Here is a 13,927-nt window from a genome sequence, read left to right as displayed (position 1 = left end):
GAAGAAAGTAACTCGTAAGGACATTTTTTTTTAATCGCTCACAAAGAAAGGGTAGATGAAAGTTCAAGTATACTCTTGACGCAAAATTAAAAACGGTTTAGGTAGATGAAATGTCAAGTATACTCCTAATACGAAATAATAAGCGGCCCGGCCCAACCGAAATAACCCCGTGTATATAGTATGAACAATGGGACAATCATTGTTCATACCTATTTAGTGTTTGAACACTCATTGTTCATACCTTATCATGAGCTATGAATAATCATTGTTCATGCCTATTTAGAGTTTGAACAATCACTAGTTCATACCTCAATATAATATATGACCAGTAAGAACACTTATTGGAGTATCAACAATCATTGTTCATATCTATTTGGGGGCATGAACAATTAATGTTCATACCTCAATATAATGTATAATCAGTAAGAACACCTATTGGAGTATAAACAATCGTTGTTCATATATACTTATTTGGGGTATGAACAATCATTATTCATACTGATTGTTCATACCTATTTGGGTTATAAACAATCATTGTTCATACCTCAACGTGAGCTATGAACACTTATTGTTCATATCTATTTGGGGTATGAACAATCACTGTTCATACCTCAACGTAATGTATGATCAGTAAAAACACCTATTGGACTAGTATAAACAATGATTGTTCATATTGTTGTATTCGAATAAAGAAAACAATGAAGAGACAAGGACATCAGTAATAGGGAACAACCAAGGCGCGGATTAGGTTGTCCTTAAGGAAAAATTTCACCCCTTCCAGTGGTGCAGAAAGGCAGCAGTGGCGTCTTCCTCACATGATACAATGGTGTACAATAGTTTGACTTGCACTAGAACAAACTACTCTCTAGAACAACAATATAACTCTCTCTGGTGGCTACAGTAAGAAGGGAAGAAGAATAGGCTGGGGTTTGCGAGTTCTGTTTCTCTGGATGTGTGAGTTGCTGTCTCTGGGATTATTTAACGAGTTCTATTGAATTGAATACCCTTTATGGACGCACAGTCCTGTTTTTATAGAGGTTTGGTCGGTCACAGCAGTCGGTCTCCTAAACAGATAAGGAAGAGAGACCAACTCGTAATAGAACACCGAAACTTGCTGCTGAAGCAAAAGCAAAAACAAGTTTAGGCAATTGATCAATCCAGTACCCACTAGACACAACAGTAAGCCCAAACCCAACGTGACTCGGCTCGGTGTGGTACGGTGCGGTCGGGCGCGTGCGCGTGTGTGGCTTTGGGTGAGTCATCCCTCCTAACACAAAAACATTTGTACCCTAAGGGCACGCCCTTATGGTAGAGGAATTCCTCATATACTTCACTTGCTAGTGGTGGATAACCAATGTGGGACTATCTTCTATGCACTAAAGTGGAGAGAACACTCTTTGTTCATCTCCTCCACTTTGTACACACACTAGTATTTAGAAATATAATAGAGATTCCAACAATCCCCCACTATTTCAAAATACTAATAGTCCCCCACTATTTTGGAATAGGCCGGATATTACAAAAGAAATGGATTAACAAAATGTCAGAGAGAATTGAAAAAGCAATGCCTAAGATACTGGTGCTTTACGGGCTTAAACCAGTCATAGAGTAACATGTCTTATAATACGTGAAAGTCGTGGATTAAAAAATCTTTGAACCAACATTCTCTTGTAGTAAAATAGATCACATGCACCCACACTGCCCTTTCATTATATGCATGTGCTACGGTGTTGCACTTTTTGGCCCTGCACTGCCTGTGTTCCATGAATGCTCTAGAGTATTTGCCCGAATACTCATAAGAACCGACCCAGTTCTACATTCACGTAGGTGGATATCCATCAAGTGTATATTGCAGTTAAAATACACTATCTCATTATAAAATGGACTATGGATTCCAATAAGAGTAAAATAACTCATCCTTACTCATTGCAATTCAAGTTCTACAAAGTATACAAAAATATTATCTCGTCATAGGGTGGGACGTCTAAAAAAAGATGATAGCATACCAGAGCGACTAGGTGGCTTGTTTTTCCATTTGAACCTACTTCATGGGATCTCCAATCACATAGGTAGGGTTGTTGTCAGTGTCGCCCTCTATTTTAGGCAAAAGTCTCATCCCCCTCGACGTTTCAACCACTTGCCTCCTGCTAAGTGGTTTGGCCAGAGGATATGTCAAATTTAATTCTGACCTCACATAATCTAGAGCCACAACTCCAGATTCCAGTAGTTTCTTTATAGATTGTAGTCTCAGACGGATATGTCTGCTTTTCCCATTATACAATTTGCTCTTTGCCTTTGTTATTGTGGCCTAACAATCACAGTGCATAGGTACAGCTAGAGGCGGTTTTGTACCAATAGGAAGATTTGCAAAGAGGTTTCTAAGCCACTCAGCCTCAGCACTTGCTTTATCTAAAGCAATAAGCTCAGACTCCATGGTTGAACGAGCTATCAAGGTTTGCTTAGAAGATTTCCAAGCGATCGACTACACCTCCACCAAGGGTGAATATATAACCACTGGTGAACTTGATATCATGAGAATCAGATATCCAGTTTGCATCACAATAACCCTCTATCACAAGTGGAGTTTGTCTAAAACGTATGCCGTAATTCATTATTCCTCTCAAGTACTTGACTAGTCTCTCTAACACACTCCAATGTTCCTTGGTAGGACAATGAGTGTATCTGCTTAACTTGCTAACTGCATAAGCAATGTCAGGTCTAGTGCAATTCATCAAGTACATGAGACTACCAAAAATTTGGGCATATTTGGACTAAAGGACACTATGTTGATTATTTTTCTGAAGTTCACTACTTGCCTCATAAGGTGTCGACACAGGCTTACTATCATAATAGTTAAACTTCTTCAAAAACTTCTCAACATAATGCTCTTGTGAAAGCATATAGCCATCATAGCTTCTGATGATTTTGATTCCAAGAATCACATCAGCTTCTCCTAAATCCTTCATTTCAAATTGGGAGGATAAGAACATCTTGGTGTTTCTCACAACATCAAGGCTAGGACTCATGATTAACATGTCATCCACATATAGACAGATAATCACATATGTATTCACATCAAAAGAATTAAAGTAAATACATTTATCAACATCATTTATTTGATATCCATTGGACATCATGACACTGTCAAACTTTTCATGACATTGTTTTGGCGCTTGTTTCAACCTATATAAAGACTTAACTAATTTGCATACCTTATGCTCATTCCCTGGTACTTTACCCTCAGGCTACATCATATATATTTCTTCATCAAGATCACCATTTAAAAATGTAGTTTTTACATCCATTTGATGAATAAATAAATTATAAATAGTAGCGAGAGCCATTAGAACTCTTATAGAAGAAATCCTAGTTACAGAAGCATAAATATCAAAATAGTCAATGCCTTTTTTTAGGGAGAATCCTTTGACTACTAGTCTAGCCTTGTATTTATCAATGGAACCATCTAGCTTCAGTTTCATTTTGAAGATCCACTTGTAACGTATATATTTCGCCCCAGGAGCTAGATCAACTATCTCCCATGTGTGATTAGATATAATCAAATCTAGTTCTGAGTTTATAGCATCTTTCCAGAAAGGTGCATCTCTAGAATTGATTGCCTCATTATACGTCACAAGATCATCATCAACAAGAAACGTGTAAAAGTCATCACCAAAATTGGTGGATTTTCTATCTCTTTTACTCTTCTGAATTTCTTGTTCAGAAATTTTAGGATCTGTTGATTGTTGTTGTTCACTAGGAGCAACCAACCGCTCAATGCCAATTTTCAAAGGAAACATATTCTCAAAGAAATCAGCATTTTTACTCTCTATAATAGTGTTAGCATCGACAAGGTTATTATCAGATTTTACTACTAAAAATCTATATGCAGCATTATTATGAGCATAACCAATGAACATACAATCAACAGTTCTAGGTCCCAATTTTTTCTTTTTAGGTTCGTTCACTAGAACCTTTGCAAGACACCCCCACATTTTGAAGTATTTCAGGTTAGGTACATGACCTTTCCATAATTCATATGGTGTATTATTCCCTGTTTTCTTGTTGGGTATCATATTCTATATATAGCAAGCAGATAGGATTGCTTCCCCCCACAAGGTCAAGGAAGCTCTAGAACTTACAAGCATATCATTCATCATCTCTTTTAGTGTTATGTTTTTCCGTTCGGCTACTCCATTAGACTCAGGAGACTATGGTGGAATGGTCTCATGAATAATGTCATTATTGTCACAAAAGTCCTAGAAGGGGTTAGACTCATATTCTCTACCCCTGTCAGACCAAAGTCTTTTAATCTTACAGTTAAGCTGGTTTTCAACTTCAGCTTTGTACTTGAGAAACATCTCACCTGCCTCATGCTTGTTTCTAAGTAAATATACCATGGTGTACCTAGAGAAGTAATCTATGAATGTAATATAATAAAACTTCCCCCCTCTAGACATGATACTTCTTAATTCACCCAAATCCATATGAATAAGAGTTAGTAATCCACTTTTATCTCTAGAAACAGTTATGCAAGGTTTCTTTGTGGCTTTAGTCTCATCATATATCTCACATTTATCATTAGAAAAATCAGACAATAAACCACATGCTTTCTTCCTTTTCATTTACTGAACATTCACATGTCCTAGTTTACCATGCCATATATTAAAAGAGTCAAGCAAGTAAGCAGAAGCAGATTCATTCTTATTAATAATAATGTTGTCAAGTACATTCAACATGAAAAGACCATTGTTATTACAATAATCTTTCCCAAAAAAACTCTCATTCTTACTTAGAACGAACTTATCGCTTTCAAAAGTCACCTTAACGTCAGCTTTTCCCAGTAATGACACAGAAATTAGATTCTGACGAATCTCAGGAACATGGAGAACATTACTAAGTGAAAAAGTTTTCCTTTAAGTTAACTTCAGAAGGATCTTGCATGTTCCCTCAACAGGAACAAACCTTGAGTCACCCATATAAACTTTTTCATCTTTCACTAGTATATAGTATGAGAAGGCTTCAACATCACCATAGATGTGGCGGGTGGCACCATAATCTAGTACCTAGTTCTTCTTCCTAGTGGCCATGAACACTTGTGATAATACAACAACAATTATATCATCTCTCTCAACTAAATTAGCATTGGGAGGATCATCAATGTTTTTCTTGTGCCTACACTGAAAAGCCCTATGTCCCGGTTTAACAAACATAACAATTACCATTGCCAGTACCACTCATTTTAAAAGAAGTGTCTTTGACCTTGAAATTCTTATTTTTGTTGTACTTCTACTTTTTAGAGGTTTTATTGGATTTGTTGGGATTACCTTCAATGATATTGGCTTTGGAATGGAATTCCTTAGACAACACCTCATCCCAAGTCTTATTATTTTCCTCTATGTGAATGTGAATGATCACATCATCAAGAGTCATCTGTTTGTGCTTATGCTTCATACTATTCTTATAGTGTTTCCAAGACTCGGGGAGTTTCTCAATCAAACATCGAGCAACAAAGGTTTCGGGTAAATCAATACCCTCAGTTTTCAAATCATTAATTAGGACATAAAAATTATGGATTTGGGACGTTACATCTCTATCCTGTCTCATCTGGAACTTTAGAAAAGTCCCAACAACATATTTATGAGTACCAACATCCTCTATTATGTATTTTTTGTTCAAACCCTTCCATATATTATGTGCATTATTATTTGAATAATAAATATAAAAAATTTCATTGGACAAGGTACTCAAAATAGCATGACGACATACCTTATTCCCATTGAGCCAAGCAGCTTGATTTCTTTCGAAATCATTATTTGATGTATCAGTGAGATACTTTGCATAGTTGAGTATATCTAGGGCTGAGAACATCCTTTCTCTCCATCGCTTGAAGTGTGAACCGTTGAAGGATTCAATCTTTGACACATTGGGTAAGTTGCGAGCATTCAGTAGAGGTGCAGCATCTCTCATAGTCAAAGTAACCTCTATGCATGACTCCAGAATTGGTTTCTTTGTTCGGCGTGTCTGCTGGTGTAGACATCTCGATTCTTTCCTTAAGATTGTTGTATCCGAATAAAGAAAACAATGAAGAGACAGGGACAGTAGTAACAAGGAACAACCAAGGCGCGGATTAGGTTGTCCTTAAGGAAAGATTTTGCCCCTTCCAGTGGTGCAGAAAGGCAACAATGACATTTTCCTAACGGGATACAATGGTGTACAACAGTTTGACTTGCACTAGAACAAACTACTCTCTATAACAGCAATATAACTCTCTCTGGTAGCTACAGTAAGAAGAGAAGAAGAATAGGCCTGGGGTTTGCGAGTTCTGTTTCTTTGGATGTGTGAGTTGCTGTCTCTAGGATTATTTAACAAGTTCTATTGAATTGAATACCCTCTATGGATGCACAGTCTTGTTTATATAGAGGTTCGGTCAGTCACAGCAGTCGGCCTCCTAAACAGATAAGGAAGAAAGACCAACTCGTAATTGAACACCAAAACTTGCTGCTGAAGCAAAAGCAAAAACAAGTTTAGGCAATTGATCAATCCATTACCCACTAGACACAACAGTAAGCCCAAACCCAATGCGACTCAGCTCGGTGCGGCTTTGGGTGAGTCATCCGTCTTAACACAAAAGTATTTGTACCCTAAGGGCACGCCCTTATGGTAGAGGAATTCCTCATATACTTCACTTGCTAGTAGTGGATAACCAATGTGGGACTATCTTCTATGCACTAAAGTGGAGAGAACACTCTTTGTTCATCTCCTCCACTTTGTACACACACACACTAGTATTTAAAAATACAATAGAGATTTCAACACATACTTATTTGGGTATGAACAATCATTGTTCATACTTCAACATGAGCTGTGAACAATCATTGTCCATATCTATTTGGAGTATGAACAATCAATGTTCATACCTCAACATAATGTATGATCAGTAAGAACTAACACATATTGAAATATGAACAATCATTCTTTATATCTCAACATGAGTTATAAACAATCATTGTTCATACCTCAACATATTTTATGAGGTACATTAATCTATTTGGGTATGAATAATCAATGTTCATACAACAACATAAGGTATGAACACTCATTATTCATATCAAAACGATTGAAAGGATAAAATTGGAAAATATTTATTTCAAATCCGAACTATTTGTCCTTATAAGTTATTTTCACTCGAAAATTAGTTTTCCGGGTTAATTAGACCCGAAAATTGTCCTTGAAAGTGATTAAAAAAAAACATTTCACTTGGAATGGGCCTTGAGACCAATTTCTTGATAATACAATTTTAACGGTGATCAACTGATTTCGGGATCAAATTTTAAGTTATCTTTACTAGGATAAGTAAAACACACACCACATCAACTTACTCCAAAACTCAAACTTCTCTAAGTGATTTTCACCTTTCCAAAAGCTCCAAAACAAAATGCAAGCAGCAAGCACCAAGGCTTTGGTCTTCTCGTCGTGACAGCAACATACATAGTACTACATCTTTTAAAATCCAGCTCCTCGTCTGGTAGCAAAGTCATGTTAAAACACAAAACAATAGCCATAGACTACACCGCCTGACTTCCCAGAATACGCTGGCAAATGATCTCATTTTGTACTATACACCTGATTAAATCTTGTTAAATCTTATATATAGAGGTCAAAGTGATGAACATAATACAATGCAAACAACTGATAACATAACTACCAAAGGCTAAAGGAGTGCATCGTTTCATCAAACTTAAATACAAATGGCTTTCTCCAAAACTGCTGTTATCTTCACAGTTTATTTTGCAATTTTGGTATTGAGTGTTGTTGCTGATAGCATGCCGGGCATGATGCCTCCAATGCCCGGTATGGACAGCCCTGCTCCCGCTCCAAACAGTTCTGTCACTTCTCTCCCTTCAATGGTTGTTGGGCTCGTTGGCTTTGTTGCTTCATTGTTGGTTCTCAAAGACAGGATTTAAGCCTTAACCTTTTAATTCGTCTTTGGCTTTCCATATAGGTCCGTTCCATATATGGTACTAAAAAGATGTGCTATGTATTTTGTGCTATTTTCTTCCTTTTGGTTTTTGGCTTGCTTACATGAGTTTGTTAACTAATAATGCCCCTTTGGATGATATGTCGATCATGTAGTAGTACGTTTACATAAGCAATACACTCTGAATAAGAAAGTTCGGATACTATTTCTATATATCTATCTCAATTGATGTTCATGTTCCCGCAAAACTTCCTGATTTCTCAGTTTCATTTTCTACTAAACACGATAATTATAAGGTTTAGCGCATGTTTAGCCTATTTTATATTTGTGCATGAATGCATGATATATGATATTGAGGAGATCCTAAAAGATCGATTATGTCCTCTGCCCACTGGCCACTATCAGCAGTGGTTTTGCAAAGTTATATTGGAGTCATTTGGAGACCATATTTATCACGGTTAACATCAATAGTAGGCTAATTATACAAGCAAGAATAATAATTGAGCTTTCTTTTCTTCAACCCAATAACCTCACTGTAGATGTATCGAATTATACCTACAAACTGAGATTGAGTTTGGTCGGAAATGGCTGTGCACTTCCTTTGGAGAAGAGTTGCCTTACGTATCGAGTCATTTAGCTCGACTCGAATCAAGCCTTACGTAGTTCGTACCTATTAGAAGTTGTTCATCACGTCATAGTGCAGAGCGCGCACGCGCTCGTACATAACACAATTAGAGCGCACACCACGCCTCATGCATAACAATTGTCCAGTAGATATAGCGCGCCCCACACCTCGAGTTAGTCAAATACGCACCGTCTATTTTGTTTCTATTTAGAACTTGTAACATCTATATAAACAATTGTAATCTCCTTAGAAATCAATCAAGTAAATATACTCAAATCTCTATCTTTCTAATTTATCATGATATCAACCTAATTTCGATCCACACCCTAACCCTAACCACTCTAAGCTTCCACCTCCTCTCAATTCTTAATGGACGACGCCTTAAACCCCAAATAATGACTCTCCTCTAGGTTCTAATGATTTTTTTTTTGTCCACCACTCAGATAGCCCCACGACTATTCTCGTATCTCCTCTGTTATCTGGTGACAATTATCCGACTTGGTTACGGTCTATCTCTAGAGCCCTTCGAGCAAAAAATAAGTTTGGTTTTTGTCGATGGCGGCTTAGTCACACCTACCAGCACTCCTAAAGAAAAATCCAAGTGGTCGCGTTGTGATGACCTCGTTGCTTCATGGATTCTCAATTCTGTTTCTCTAGATATCCGTGGAAGCATCCTCTATGCCGACTCTGCATCCGAAATCTGGAAAGGTCTAGGTGATCGTTTTTCACAAACTAATGCATCCAAGGTTTTCCAACTGAAGGATTCCGTCACTCTTCTCAAGCAAGACAATCCTCCGGTATCTGTTTATTTCACTTTGCTTAAATCTTTCTAGGATGAATTAAGTTCTTTGTCTATTATGTCTGTTTGTACTTGTGGTCATGCATCTATTTTTGCCAAAGAGGTTGAAGACGGTCGTTCTATGAAATTCATGCAAGGCCTCGATGCTCGTTTTCAATCCATCCGCAGTCAAATTCTCTTAATGGATCATTTTTCTCGTATGTCCAAGATTTATTCTTTAATCTGACAGGAGGAGAAGCAATAAGAGATTCATGCACTCTCTATTCCTTCTGCTCCAGACGCTGCTGCCCTGAGTACTCATTTTCAAAAGACCAAATGGGATTTTTCTTCAAAATCAGGCCCGTCTAAACCTCCACAGCACAACAATGGTTCGCCACAGCCAAGCGCGTGTGCCCTCCGATACAAGGCAACCAAAGCGCGCACGCGCTCGTTCATTCTTCAACCATTGTAACCGAGTTGGACATCATATTGGTACATGTTACAAACTGCACGGTTATCCACCCAAGCCTGCTCAAGCCAATTCGGTTGCTACAGGCTCCACTTCTCCTATTTTCTCCATAGAACAATAACACCATCTTTTCAGTTTGCTTGATTCAGGTAGTACCACTTCACAAGCAAATCTGACAGGACCAGTTATCGAAGAAGAAGATTGGATTGGGCCGGATTAATGGGGGACTCAACCATCTCCAACTAGCTTCCGTTTGCTCATCCTACAACTTCACCACCAATAATTTATGGCATTATCGCTTAGGACATCTCTCTTCCACACCTTTGCAGATTTTAGCTAAGCAGTTTCCTTTCATTTCTAGTTCCAATAATGCTACTTGCACTATATGTCCACAAGCTAAGTAAACACGTTTATCTTTTTCTCATAGTTCAATAAAGACTATTAGACCTTTCCAAATGATTCATTGTGACATTTGGGGGTCCTTTTCATTTACCATCCTATTCCAATGCTCGTTTTTTCTTAACTATTGTCGATGATTTTAGTCGTGCTACATGGATTTATCTTATGACTGTCAAATTTGAAACTGCCATGCATTTACAATCTTTTTTTGCCATTCATATTCAATTTCATTCTACAATACATTCACTCATATCTAGCCATAACAACATTGATAACCATTTTTAGGAAATCTAAGTCCTTCGATCCGACAATAAATCCGAATTTATATCCCATAACATGCAACAATTTTTTTCAAAACATGGAGTAATCCACCAACATAGTTGTGTTGCTACTCCCCAACAAAATGCTGTTGTTGAAAGAAAACATCGTCACTTACTCAACGTTGCACGAGCGTTACATTTTCAAGCTCATTTCCCATTATCTATCTGGGGTGAATGCATTCTCACCGCAGGCTATCTCATTAACAAAATCCCTAGCACCTTGTTAAATGACAAATCACCTCACGAGCTTTTATTTACAACACCTCCCACTCTTGCCCATCTTCGTGTATTTGGTTGTTTATGTTAATAAGTTGATCATGCGCTCGTCCGATACAGGGCAACCTGCCTCCGTTACCATGATAAATTAGAGAGAGAGAGATTTGAGAATATTTACTTGATTGATTTCTAAGGAGATTACAATTATTTATATAGAGATTACAAGTTCTAAATAGAGATTACAAATTCTAAATAGAAACAAAACAAACGATGCGTATTTGAACAACTCGAGGCGCGGGCGCGCTATATCTACTTGACAATTGTTATGCACGAGGCGCGGGGCGCGCTCTAATTGTGTTATGTACGAGCATGTGCGCGCTCTGCACTATGACGTGAAGAACAACTTCTAATACTCCCCCTCAAGTTGGAGAGTAAATGTCAAGAACTCTTAACTTGCGAATTAATCTCAGAAAGGTGTCCATGCCGAGAGGTTTAGTGAAGGTGTCAGCCACCTGATCTGAGGATGGAACGAACGTAAGAGTTAGTAACTTGGCATGTATCTTGTCGCGTAAGAAATGATAGTCCAATTCTATGTGCTTCGTTCGTTCATGAAAAACTGGATTTTGAGAGAGATGAAGGGCGACTTGATTGTCACAGAACATGTTCATCGGAGAAGGATAAGAAATGCCTAAGTCAAAGAGAAGATACTTTAACCATTGAAGTTCACATGCCAGGGTAGCCATGAAACGATATTCGGCTTCAGAAAAAGAATGGGATACAATGCTCTGTTTCTTTGTTTTCCAGGATATAGGGCTAGAACCAAGAAAAATGCAATAACCACTAGTAGAACGACGAGTGACAGGGCATCCATCCCAATCAGAGTCACAAAAACCAGAGATGTGTAAAGAACTATTAGCGGATAAGAGAATCCCTTTGTTGATCGAACCTTTAAGATACCAGAGTATACGATGAGCAACATCTAGATGTGGAGTCCGTGTGGACTGCATGAAACGGCTGAGATAATTTACAGAATAAGTGATATCTAGATGTGTAACTGTGAGATATAAGAGACGCCCAATCAAGCGACGATAGATAGTAGGATCCTGAAGTAATATGTCATCATTGATATGGAGGTTGATGTTTTGTTCCATAGGGAACTCAGAAATACGACCACCAGTGGTACCACAATTAGATAGAATGTCTAAAAGACATTTGCGCTGTGTAAGAAATAATACTTCTTTGGAACGAGCAACCTCGATACCCAAGAAATATTTTAGACGTCCCAAGTCGTTTATATAGAACTTTGCTTCTAAAAATTGCTTCAAGTTCTGAATGAGAGATGGATTGTTGCCTGTGATTAAAATGTCATCCATATACACAAGGACAAATGTAGAATCAGAACAAAAAATATTTGTGAATAGAGAATAATCAAACATAGACTGAGTGAAGTCGGCAGTGATAAGAGTGGTAGATAGTTTGGCAAACCATTGCCGAGAAGCCTGCTTTAGTCCATATAAGGACTTATTGAGGCGACATATCCTGTGCTCCCCCTGTTTGGCGAATCCAGGAGGTAAGGTCATATAAACAGTTTCATCCAAATTGCTTTGGAGAAAGGCATTGTGGACATCCAGCTGATGAAGAGTCCAATGTCTGATAGCATCAATGAAGATAAGTAATCGAACAGTGACTAATTTAGTAACAGGTGCAAAAGTGTCATGATAGTCTTGGCCTTCAATCTGATTGTAACCCTTGGCAACAAGATGAGCTTTGTAACGTTCAATAGAACCATTTGAATGATATTTAATCTTAGAAACCCATTTACAACTAATAGGCTTATGATGAGAGGATGACGGAACAAGAGTCCATGTGTTTATTTCACTTTGCTTAAATCTTTCTGGGATGAATTAAGTTATTTGTCTACTATGCCTGCTTGTATTTGTGGTCATGCATCTATTTTTGCCAAAAAGGTTGAAGATGGTCGTTCTATGAAATTCATGCAAGGCCTCGATGCTCGTTTTCAATCCATCCGCAGTCAAATTTTCTTAATGGATAATTTTCCTCGTATGTCCAAGATTTATTCTTTAATCCGATAGGCTCTATTCCTTTTGCTCCAGACGCTGCTACCCTGAGTACTCATTTTCAAAAGACCAACTGGGCTTCTTCTTCGAAATCAGGCTCGTCTAAACCTCCAGCGAAGACAACAATAGTTAAGCCTCGACCAAGAGCGTCGCGGCATGTGATCTGAGGCAACGAGATGCGCGTGCTCGTCCATTCTGCAACCACTATAACCGAGTTGGACATCATATTGGTATATGTTACAAACTGCATGGTTATCCACGCAAGCCTGCTAAAGCCAATTCGGTTTCTACAGGCTCCACTTCTCCTATTTTCTCCACAGAACAACAACCAACTTCTCAGTTTGCTTGATTCAGGTAGTACCACTTCACAAGCAAATCTGATAGATATATCTCTCTCGTGTTTTTCTAAATCCATATGGATCATTGACTCTGGTGTTACCAATCATGTTTGTTCATGATTACATCTGTTTTCTCATTATCATACTTGTTTAACATATTCTACTCTTAAACTTCCGGATGGCACAAACTATTTAATTACTCATGTTGGTAGTGTTATTCTCTCTCCTCTATTGCGTCTTGACAATGTTCTTTTTGTTCCCACCTTTCATTTTAACTTGCTTTCCATTAGTGACCTTATCAAATCTCACCCTATCTCTATCACGTTCACTAATGATTCTTGCCTTTTTCAGGACCAGTTATTAAAGAAGAAGATTGGATTGGGCCGGCTTAATGGGAGACTCTACCATCTCCAACTAGCTTCCGTTTGCTCATCCTACAACTCCACCACCAATAATTTTGGCATTATCGCTTAGGACATCTCTCTTCCACACCTTTGCAGATTTTAGCTAAGCAGTTTCCTTTCATTTCTAGTTCCAATAATGCTACCTGCACTATATATCCGCAAGCTAAGCAAACACGTTTATCTTTTTCTCATAGTTCAATAAAGACTATTAGACCTTTCTAAATGATTCATTGTGACATTTGGGGTCCTTTTAATTTACCATCCTATTCCAATGCTCGTTTTTTCTTAACTATTGTCGATGATTTTAGTCGTGCTACATGGA

At 38.0% G+C, this 13,927-nt stretch overlaps 1 long non-coding RNA gene across 1 annotated transcript; it reads left to right on the top strand.

The window, feature by feature from the left end:
- Positions 1-7,401: 7,401 nt before the first annotated feature.
- Positions 7,402-10,360, top strand: LOC147523179 (uncharacterized). The gene is made up of 2 exons (XR_015215942.1): positions 7,402-9,400; positions 9,504-10,360. It is a non-coding gene; the product is annotated as an uncharacterized LOC147523179 (long non-coding RNA).
- The last annotated feature ends 3,567 nt before the right edge of the window (positions 10,361-13,927 follow it).

The sequence above is a fragment of the Coptis chinensis genome, chromosome 1 (assembly GCF_015680905.1).
Source record: "Coptis chinensis isolate HL-2020 chromosome 1, ASM1568090v1, whole genome shotgun sequence".
NCBI lineage: Eukaryota > Viridiplantae > Streptophyta > Magnoliopsida > Ranunculales > Ranunculaceae > Coptis > Coptis chinensis.
Note: the sequence above shows the minus strand (reverse complement) of the source record. Positions and strands in the feature narration are given on the sequence as shown.